Source organism: Hibiscus syriacus, unplaced genomic scaffold (assembly GCF_006381635.1).
Source record: "Hibiscus syriacus cultivar Baekdansim isolate YM2019G1 unplaced genomic scaffold, ASM638163v2 tig00112000_pilon, whole genome shotgun sequence".
In the NCBI taxonomy this organism is placed as follows: Eukaryota; Viridiplantae; Streptophyta; class Magnoliopsida; order Malvales; family Malvaceae; genus Hibiscus; species Hibiscus syriacus.
Genome location: NW_024063235.1, coordinates 2,140,065 through 2,151,844, shown reverse-complemented (window position 1 = coordinate 2,151,844; position 11,780 = coordinate 2,140,065). Strand labels below are relative to the sequence as shown.

The following is an 11,780-nucleotide window of genomic DNA, read 5'->3' as shown; positions in this document are numbered from 1 at the left end:
CGAAGAGCCCCACGTCATTATCATTCAACCACGCCTCGACAACGTTAAGAATTACGAAAATATAAGTAAGTTTTTTAAGGATTGTATTAGTTTAAAATACTTTTATTATTATTTTGTAATTATAAGTTTTTTTAAGGATTGTATTAGTTTAAAATACTTTTATTATTATTTTTAATTATTTTTTAAAGAAATTTGAGAAAACTTGTCACATCAACATGACGAGTTTCAACGGTTATATTTTTTAAAATTTCAAAAGCTTCCCATTAGGCAACGGCTAGTGGATTTAAATTCCAATTGAACTCGTCATCTCGACGTGGAAGTTCTAAAATTGTATAAATTTTTAATTTATATTATAATATTGGCTCATATAGGACCCACTTACTTGGGACCATTTAAAAATAATTTCCAGACAAACTCGTCACATCAACAAGGTAAGTTTGCCCCACACTGTAGAGTTTGTCGTATATTACAAAATAAAAATTAATATCTTTTCTTTTAATTATAAGAACTTGTTATTCTATTTTATCAATGTATTTGAATAGAAATAAAATAAATTAGAAATTATAGAAAATTAAAAAAATGAAAATTGTAATTTATATAAGGGAGGGAAAAAATGTAATTTTAGGTTAAAGAAACAGATTACTAGTTTCAATTAGCCAAAAGAAAAGAAAAAGGTTTGAGTTTATTGGGAAAAGCCCTGAAATGCATGGGGAAATATCGGCGTACACAAGGGGATAGATGCAGTTTAAGGGTCTTCAGGCTTTAGCTTCATCGTTACTGCTGTCAACCATAATAACTTGTTTGTCGGTCTTCAGCTTCTTTCTAGGATGTCCCTCTTCTTTAGGGCTTTCTTCTTCCTTCAACTCATTATTGTTTGGATGCTCCATACGAGGATGTCTGTCTTCTTCAGTTCGTTTTTCTTTATTCGACTCATCGTTATTTGGACGCTCTGTATTACCATACTTTTTTACTTCTTCAAGAATTCTCTCCCCATACTTTTCTGTCTTTAACTTCCCAATTATCTTTTCCAGCTGCCAGAAACAGTACACACAGACACACATAGTTACCGGAATTGGAACTAGTTTTGTTCTACCAATTGGTAAGCATAGGATGTATGCAAGAGAAGAGTATGAGAAATTTTTAGACTTGCCTCTTCGATTGATTTTGGTAGATTGGCGCTTATTCTACTGATCTGTTGGCCAGACAACGCGGAATGAGGGAATATTCCCTCATCATGAGATGCTAGTTCCTTCCTCAGCTCATCTAGCTTAGACTCCAAACCCGTTGTGACACTGTGTTTAATGGATTTCCGGATATCATCCATGCCGTTCAATATGCTACTGACTTCCATCTTAATGATTTGTTTCCCTGCAGGCTCAATTGTAAAGATATAATATTCAATCGAATGAATAAGATCTCCACAAAATAGACAAAAGACCACATGTCCTGGATGGAATACAATGTTATACTATCAAGTGTAAAACCGTAGGCAAAAAATGAATAGCATGCATTCTGGAAGAGATGCACACAGGCCTTGCATGACTAGGTTTGTTGTTGGCCCTACTTTAACATAAGCATTTGTTGCATAAGTTGTATTCTGAAATTCTTCCTTCTGCATGATTGAAAGCGGCAAAGAGAAGTGAAAACAGATCGGAATCATAAAATCGCATTTAAAAGCAAAGTCTCTATAATCAGAACCATAGAAGCACCCAAAATCCCCTACATTGAAAACTATCTGATGATGATTATTAATTATGGTGGCAATTGGCAGGTTTTCTTCCAAATAACAATGTTTAAATTTAACATATGTTAATTGTCTATTCCTTTTTCTCCCCATATAAGTAGAGCATGAAAATGTCACTTCATAATTACTAAAAAATGATAAAAAGGTGAGCACGCGTGTATGCTCGAATAGTTCCAATTATAAAGTGCAATATAACTTCTACTGAAGTAATCATGCCTTTAATACCCTCTTGAGAGAACTTTGTGTGTTTTAGCCATGATAAACTCGAGATACTGAAATAATGACTGCCTAACCCACATTTTACATCAGTCATTTTGCACACATTTAAAGGTACAGTAGTTTACATTTAAATCATCAGCACATGATTTCCTAATCTAATTATGTAGGAATATACGTGTTAGGAAATAGATTAAATTAGGAATGCTTTTAATAGGATTCCGTGAATATTTCTTGTAGTTACAATCTCTTACTTTAAGGGATTATATATTTCCCTAGAATTAATTTCTTTCCTAACTTAAAATTTCCTAAGATATAGATATAGCTTGTCTATATATATGTAACAAATCCTATTGGTTATGGTATGGAATAACAGAGAGTTACTTTGATTTATCACATGGTATCAGATTAGGTTTTGATCATTCTAAATCCTAATCGATGGCCAACACTTCTTCCTCTTCCTCCTCCTCTTCTTCTATTGAGATTACCTCCTCGCCAGAATTTGTTTCTAGTTCTGATGACCTTCATGAAGCTTAATGGTAAACCAGTTGACTGGAAATCCAAGTCCTCTTCTGCAACTCAGTCCACCTCACCTTCTGCCACTACTTCAGAGGATGTTTAGTCAATTAGCAGGGCCTCGAGCAAGTAATCTAGTCATGGCTAAACCAGAAGGTAAAACTTTTCCTACAACCCTTCCTCTCAATAATTGACTGCCACTTGGGTCCTTGACTCCGAGGCTTCAGATCACATGACTGGCAACAAGACATTGTTTAAAACTTTTTTAGCTATATTTGGTACGGCTATTAAAACTGCAGATGGTTCCCTTTCCCAGATTAATGGACATGGTTCTATCTATCTTAATAAGATATGCATCTTGATAATGTACTTTTTGTACCTAATCTTGCTTGCAACCTCATATCTGTCAGTAAACTTTCGAAGGATTTAAATTGTGCTATCAATTTTAATGAATATAGTTGTACTTTTCAGGCACTGGACATGAAGAAGATGATTAGCAGCTTTCAAACGGACTCCTCATACTTCTTCCACAGCCTTAGAAAATATTGATAATGTTATGTTATGGCATTTTAGGTTAGGCCATCCTGGTTTTCAATATCTAGCAAAGTTATATCCTTATCTTTTTATTAATAAAAAACCACATTTGTTTAAATGTCATATTTGTTCTCTTGCTAAACATGCCAAAGCATCCTATTCACCATTTAAATATAAGCCTTCACGCCCTTTTTCTTTGATCCATAGTGATATTTGGGGCCTTTCTAGAGTGAAGAAAGCTAATGGTTGTAAGTGGTTAATTACATTTATCGATGACCATGGTAGGCTAATTTGGACTTATTTAATGAGAGACAAATCTGAAACTTCCGTCATATTTGAGAGATTTTATACCATGGTTGACACCCAATTTCATCAAAAAATCAACTTTTTCATTCTGATAATGGCAGTGAATTCCTTGCAACATCGTTGGGTGATTTTTTTCAAAACCAAAGGAATAGTTCAAATTAGTTCCTGTGTTGACACTCCACAGCAAAATGGAATTGTCAAGAGGAATAATAAACACCTTCTTGAGGTTACCCATTCTCTTCTCTTCACCAACAACGTTCCAACCTATTTGTGGGGACAGGCCTTGTTAACTGCTACATATTTGATAAACCGTATGCCTGGTAAGGTTTTGAATTTCCCTACTCCTCAATCCATTTTCTAGGAGAGTTACCTCCACTTCAAGCCTATTTATTCTGTTTTACCTCTTAAAGTCTTTGGATGCACTGTTTTTATCCATAATTTTGCTCCTAATAGGTCTAATTCGATCCTAGATCCCTAAAATGTGTTCTGGTAGGGTATTCTTCACTAAAAAAATAGTTATAAATTCTATCATCCACCTTCTAAACGATTTTGTGTCACTATAGATCTCATTTTTTTAGCAGGACCCCTATTTTCCTAAAGCTAAAATTCAGGGAGAGACATTGAATGATTTTCAGCCTTATCATCAACATCAAGTAACCTCTCCTAATTTTCAACACCTTCAGATTTGTCACCTTCAAATCCACCTTTGTTACCTACACCTAATACCTTTCCTTCCATACCTTCAGTTTCTTATACACCCACTCCTAATAATCATCCTGATACTTCCAAAACTACACCTCTTAAACAACTTCTGGTTTACACAAGAAAAAAAGAAAACTATACCCGAGGTTATTCTGCAATCTGACACTTGCCGAGAGTTGGATTTAGGTACAACTGCCAATGTGGAAAAAGAAGGAAATGAGTACAATAAGTCCACTTCTCCTAATCTTGATGGTTTTCATATTTCCATTAGAAATGGAGTAAGGTAATGCACTAGACACCCTATTCAAAGATTTATTGGTTATACCTCTTTATTGCCTTCTTTCCAAGCTTTTATAACTAACTTGAATGAAGAACAAATCCCCTCAAATATTTATGAAGCATTAAAGGATACTAAACAAAGAAGGGATGTTGAAGAGGAAATCAATGCACTCGAGAAGAATGCTACATGGACTATAACAGACCTTCCACAAGATTAAAAACCTATTGGTTGTACATGGATCTTTTTTGTGAAATATAATTCTAATGGCAGTGTACATAGATACAAAGCAAGACTAGTGGCTGAAAGATATACACAAACCTATGGGGTAGATTTTATAGAGACTTTTGCTCCAATGGCTAAACTCAATACAATACGGGTACTACTAATTCTTGTTGTCAACCATGATTGGAAACTACATCAACTTGATGTTAAAAATGCCTTTCTTAATGGAAAACTCAAGGAGGAGGTCTATATGAAGGTACCACCTGGTTTTGAGTCTATTGAAGGAAATCATAAAGTCTGCAAGCTTAATGTAGCTTGAAATAGCTAAAATAGTCCTAAAAAAGTAGTTTGTTACTGATCATACACTAGGGCTTGGTTTGAAAGGTTCACCAAAGTGATCCTAAGCAATGGCTACAGATAGTCCCTTGTCGATTATACACTCTTCATCAAGAAAAATTCCAGGGAAAAAAGAGTTATCCTAATTGTGTATGTGGATGACATAATCCTGACTGGAGATGATGATGAGGAAATTAGGAATTTAAAAACACTCCTAAACAAGGATTTTGAAACTAAGGACTTAGGAAAGTTGAGATACTTCCTAAGTATGGAAGATTACAAGATCTAAAGAGGGGCTCATGATCAACCAAAGAATGTATGTCCTTGACTTACTCAATGAAATAGGTTTTTAGGGTGTAAGCCATGGCAGATACACCAATGGAAGCCAGCCTAAAATTCAAAAAAGAGGCAGCAAGCTCCTTAGCAGATAAATATAGATTTCAAAGGTTAGTGGAAAAGCTAATCTACTTGTTATTAACCAAACCAGATATAGCTTTTTCAGTAAATGTAATTAGTCAACACATGGCTAATCCTAATGAAGAACACATGGCAGTAGCTAACAAGATCCTGAAGTACTTAAAGAAAACTCTTGGACATGGTTTAATGTTCAAAAAGTCACAAGAGAGATCTGTGAAAGTCTTTACAAACTCTAGTTGGGCAGGGGAGTTGACAGAAAGTAAATCTACTAGTGGCTATTGCACATTTATGTGGGGAAACCTTGTTACTTGGAGAAATAAGAAACAATCAGTTGTTTCGAGAAGTAGTGCTGAGACAGAATTTAGAGCCTTGGCATTGGAATGTGTGAAGGAATCTGGATACTTAAGCTGCTAAAAGAATTATACCTTGAACAAGAAGAATGTTTTGAAGTTCTTTGTGATGATCAATCTGCAATTCAGATCGCCAAAAATTCAATTCAACATGATAGAACAAAACACGTTGAAATTCATAGACACTTGATTTCAGAAAAAGTAAACAAAGGGATAGTTGCTCTATCTTACATCCCTTAGCAGACACATTTACAAAGGCTTTATCAAAATATGCATTTGAAAATTTTGTATCCAAGATGGAATAATACAATGTATAGTCTCCAATTTGAGGGGGAGTGTAGGAATATACTTGTCAATAAATAAATTAAATTAGGAATGCTTTTAATAGGATTCTATGAATATTTCTTGTAGTTATAATCCCTTACTTTAAAGGATTATATCTTTCCCTAGAATTAGTTTCTTTCCTAACTTAAAGTTTCCTAAGATAGAGATATAGCTTGTATATAAATATATAACAAATCCTATTGATTATGGTATGGAATAACAGAGAATTACTCTGATTTATCATAAATTCAGCACGTACGAAGCATTAATTCCGGACAGAATTGAGCAATTTCAGCAGTGAAGTATGTTTGACAGACAAATAACTAATAAATTTTATATCATGCTCTTATAAAAAATATATATATATCATGCAGAATTGTGAGTATAAAATTTCAAAAATATCTCAGCCACCAACACGCATTACAAAATTCTCATGTAGCACTAGCAGCCAAATTAGATGCCTAATCATGAGTCACACTAGATTCATGGCCCACAAACTGAGTGATTCTTACCAAAACACGGTTTATTATAAGCTGTGCTACGATACGAGTTGTTCCATCTCCTCCCTCTTTAGTTCAAAATCTGGTAAATACAAAATAATAGATATGTTTGTGGCTACAATACAATAAATGGGAACTGCCAAGAACTAACTTTACCTTAATGATAATGAATGTGAGACAGTGAGAGAATAAAACAAATATGACTTTAATCTTTCATATAGAGAAGCAGATTTATATAGCCCACATGTCGAGTATGTCATTAGAGATAATGTTATTATACATCTCAAACAGTACCGACGAAAAGTATAATAAGTTTCAATGGCAAAGAACATGTTAATACAATATTCTTAGCTTTGTGAATTTTGAGGTACTCTCAGGAGGCATAAGTGCCTCTATGAAAATAACCAAATCGCAAGTTATGCTTCGAGTTTTTTTTAACCATGTAATACATGATATATGTCTCTTAAGATAGCCATTATTTCCATGCACCAAGAGAGAGCAATACATGGCCACTACTCTCTAGAGGTAATAATTTTATGCGGTGCCATTATTTTCATGCACAAAGAGAGGGAAATACATACCTACCACCCTCTAGAGGTTATAATTTTATGCTAATATTTCACCCCATTGAATGTTATGCTCTCCTCACACACATACAAAACTCATCCTTTTGCTTTTCTATGCCTTACAAGATTGCAAGCAAAAAATTCAAATCATGGCAGAAATTATAAATAGAAATGCAAGTATATATTGGCATCTATAATGGCATATATATTTACCCTTGCCACACTTATTGGATGTAGTACAAGAAGAGATGGATTAACCTAGTTGCTTTTGCTTATTTTTCAATCTGTCCACCAACTGCAACATTGTCATTTTTTGATCTACATCGTGCATAGCTTGCAGCAGAGAAATCACGAGTCTTGCATGACCTGCAAAGAATGATCATATGAAGTAAATACCACTTATTAATCCATGCCAAATAAATAATACAACAAATATTTTACATACTAAAATGAGTTCAATATATGGAAAACTCAGTTTTCTCTAAAAAATTTTGAAAAATGTAATAAGAGTACAAACACGAACTCCCTTATGTCTAGAATTTTAAATTGTTAATCACTTGGTCTCACCTTGAATAAATTGTTCCTTCTTCAACCTCGCTACTTCTACCCCTAATGAAGTTCTAGTGATGACAGTGATGGAAGGGTATAAAAAGAATAAAAACTGGTTCCAGTGTGCAAGCTTTAACATGGACTCAGGAGATTATTTACGACTGATAATCAACATGCAACCTTGAGTATTTATCATGTAGTTATCTTGCAAAAAAATATATATGTATATATATTTTATCACATACAACAGGTTGTTCTGAATAATTGTAGAACACAATTTGCAAACTTTTGGAAGTATCATCTTCATGAAGGTGTTAGAGCCAAAATGTATTTGGTGTAATTGCAATTAAAACCCTAGGTGAGATTTCCCAGGTACTTTTTTCAGTTCTCCCTCTTTATTGTCTGTTTCTTTTTTCTTTTCTTTTCTTTTTCAAGGAAATCTCTAACATCTACAATATAAAAGAAGCGGGAAGGGGGAAAACATAGAAGAAAGAGAAAAATCCAAGTATCTAGAGGTAAATCAAATGATAATTGATATCTGTAAAGAGAATGTGTCTCATTTCCTTTAAAGTTTCTCAAATGAAAGGTCTAAGTTCCATTTTAAACTACATCACCATGTGGCTGGCTAATTAGAGAATTAAATAATATCAGTAGACAACTCCTGGACCCGAAAAGTCTAGGAAATAAACAATCTGTTCAAGAAGCTAAAATGAAGACAATCCTCTTCTAGAACAAAATTAAATAAGAAAAAAATATTTAGACTTCATTGAAAGGTCTAGACATATTATTGGAGAATAAAGGATGTTGAGATATTTTGCTTCCATAAAATAAATTTGCTTTTCACCTTGAAATAATACAGGCAAGACACAAAATTTTGACTAGTTGCGTAGGGAATACAAAAACGTCACGCCACAGAAAAGTTTAGCCACAAAATGTAATTAAAGGAAGAGGATAAAACCAAAACGAGATGGCTGAGCTAGAACAGCAGAAAGTGCCTTGTAAATAATTGAGTTGAAAAGAAAGTTGAAGAGAAGATTACTTGAAAGATAAATTCTAAATACTGAAAAAGTAACTTGGATGCATACAAGTCAATTAAACGTACCCGAAGCATCCACTTCCTTAATTTCACTTGGAGAATGCACAGTTGTCTCACATCCCTAACACAATATGAAATTATGATTATATTGACAAAATTTGGCATAAAAATAATTCAAAATAAAAGCATAATACCATTGCACTCTTGTAATGGCTCAGCGAAATACCGGAAAAAGGCACACTTCGTCGACATTGTCTTTTAGACTACAATAAGAAGAAAAATGTTATTCTTAGCAGCTCTCTTGAAATAAAGAATCTTTCACATACACAAATAACATAATCAAATCAAAATGCAATAAGTACTAATCCTTAAAAAAACTGCGGTACACCTAATGGCACTGAAACTAACAGCCGGATAAATCAATGATAGAATCAAACATTGATTCTTCTAAACCCTAAAAGCATAAGCATTTGTAGTAGGATTCATTGAACCCATTTGTGAGAAAAAAAATTGCCACACGGGTGCTTCTTTAACTTAAACACGGTATTCCTTCCATTTTCCCCCATTAATTCCATCAAAATTAATGAGTAAGCAACAAATAATGTACAAAGTACAAAATAGATCTATATGTATGATAAATAAACTCATTCTTTCAAACTACCTAATATATAAACAGCAAGCACCCCTATTAAGCCAATTCAGAACATATGTATACATACATGACAGATCAAAAACAGATGATTATACCTGACAATATCGTACTATGTCATAAAGGTTCTGCAATCCAGAGTTTTCATGGAAGACCATAGCACTCTGTTCAAATAAAGATCACAATCAATACAATGTCTGAAGGAAACATGACAATTAAAAAAAATATTACCTGTCTAGGAACATCAGCGGGCCTGAAAAAGAGCAAACACCCATACGGGAGTCCATCTCTTCCAGCTCGGCCACTTTCCTATAGCAAATTAAGTTAGAAAATATAGAGAGAGAATTTATGAAGGAAAAAATTCACAGAGGAAAGGCCAAAAACATGGTAATATGTCTCCATTGATTTACTCAAGCTATGATGAATAACAAACCTAACTACAAGCAGTACAACATCAAATAGTAAACATGTATTAGATATAAGAGAAGCTTGTATAAATTATACTTAACATCATACACCTATTAGGAAACTAGTTGGCTAGACATTAGGGAAGAAGGGAATAAAGAGAACAATGAAAACTATCGAAAAGACTATTTTTCTTATTATTCAACAGTGAAAACACTTACAAATAAATACACAAACCTAGGGCATATCTTAGGTAACTTCTAAACTAGGTAATAAACTACTTCTAGTAATAGAATACAGATCGTTAGAATAGGGGATCTAATCAAATAAAATATTTACAAATCCTTCAATTAAGGAAATTAATCTCTGACAGTCCCCCTCAAGTTGGGACATGGATGTCTTCCACCTCAGCTTGACTGTTAACTTCTGAAAGTCTTTACCATGTAGTCCCTTGGTAAGTACGTCTGCAACTTGATTTCTAATGGTTATATAGGGAGTACAGATTAAACCACTGTCAAGTTTCTCTTTTATGAAATGTCAATCCACTTTAACATGTTTTGTTCTGTCATGTTAAACTAGATTATGAGCTATGTTGATTGCAGACTTGTTATCACAATATAGCTTCATTGGTACATCTTATTTCACTTTTAAGTCTTCTAAAATAATTTTCATCCATAATAACTCACAAATTCCCAGTGACATGGCTCGAAACTCAGCTTTTGCACTAGATCTAACCATCGCATTCTATTTTTTACTTCTCCAAGTAACTATGTTTCCTCCAAGAAAGGTGTAGTAGTCTGAGGTTGATCTTCTATCAACTATTGATCTTGCATAGTTTGCATCTGTGTATGCTTCCAGAATCAATTTCTCCTCTCTTTTGAACATAATTCCTTTGTCTGGTGTGCCCTTCATGTACTGTCAAATTTGAACTACAACCCTTAGGTGTGATTCTTTAGGGTTGTGCATAAATTGACTCACAACCCCAACAACTATGCTATGTTTTGTCTGGTGTGTAACAAATAGATGAGTCTTCCTACCAGTCTCTGAAATAAATTTCTATCAACTTCCATATCACCCTCCTTTGAGTCTCCAAGCTTTTGATTGATTTCTATGGGTGTTGTTGTTGGTTTACATCCCAGTTTTCCAGTTTTCTTCAACAAATCCAAAGTATACTTTTGTTGAGATATAAAAATCCCTTGTTGTTAGTGTGTCACCTCAATACCAAGAAAGTACTTTAATCTTCCAAGTTCTTTCACTTCAAACTCTTTTACAAGGCACTTCTTTAAGTTATTAATTCCTTCTGAATAATTACCTCTAACAATAATATATCTACATACACCAACAATATAATTACTCCCCTTGAAGAAAAGTGTTTCACAAACAAAGTATGATCACCTTGGCTTTATTTGAAGCCTTGTCCCAGGATTACTTTGGTAAATCTCCCAAACCAAACTTTTCGAGGACTATTTTAGTCCATATAGAGTTTTCCTTAATCTGCAAACATTTTGTCTAGTAGTCGAAGCAAATCTGGGTGAAATATCCATATACACTTCTTTCTCAAGGTTTCATGTAAAAAGGCATTTTTGATGTCAAACTACTACAGATTTCATCCCTAGGTAGCTGATAAAGAAAGTAGGACCCTCACTGTGTTCATCTTTGCAACAGGTGTAAATGTTTCAAGATAGTCAACCCCTTTGCCACCAATTTTGCTTTGTACCTTTCCAAAGAGCCATCTGACTTGTATTTTACAGTAAGGAAAGGACCCACATGCATCCCACTATTTTTTTTCTTCTGGCTAGCTTTACTAAGTCCCAAGTCTTATTTTTATAGTGCCTCCATTTCTTCTTTCATAGCCTTTTTTTAGTTCAAATTTTCTAACGCCTCTAATGTTGTTTTAGAAATAGTGATATCATTCAGGCTAGTAAGGAATGCTCTGTGGCTGGGTGAAAGGTTTCTGTAAGTCATAAACAAATAGGAGGGATGTTTAGTGGTGCGGGTTCTTTTTCCTTTTCTAAGGGCAATGGGAAATTCAAAAATAGAAGTAGTGTCATTATGTTCAGAGGCAGATATAACATCATTATCATTATGTTTAGAAGAAGTTTCAGGATGTACCTCAAGTTGTATAGGA

General features: G+C 33.9%; 1 pseudogene; it reads right to left on the bottom strand.

The window, feature by feature from the left end:
• Nucleotides 1-755: 755 nt before the first annotated feature.
• LOC120174057 lies at nt 756-10,564 on the bottom strand (annotated as a pseudogene).
• Nucleotides 10,565-11,780: the final 1,216 nt, after the last annotated feature.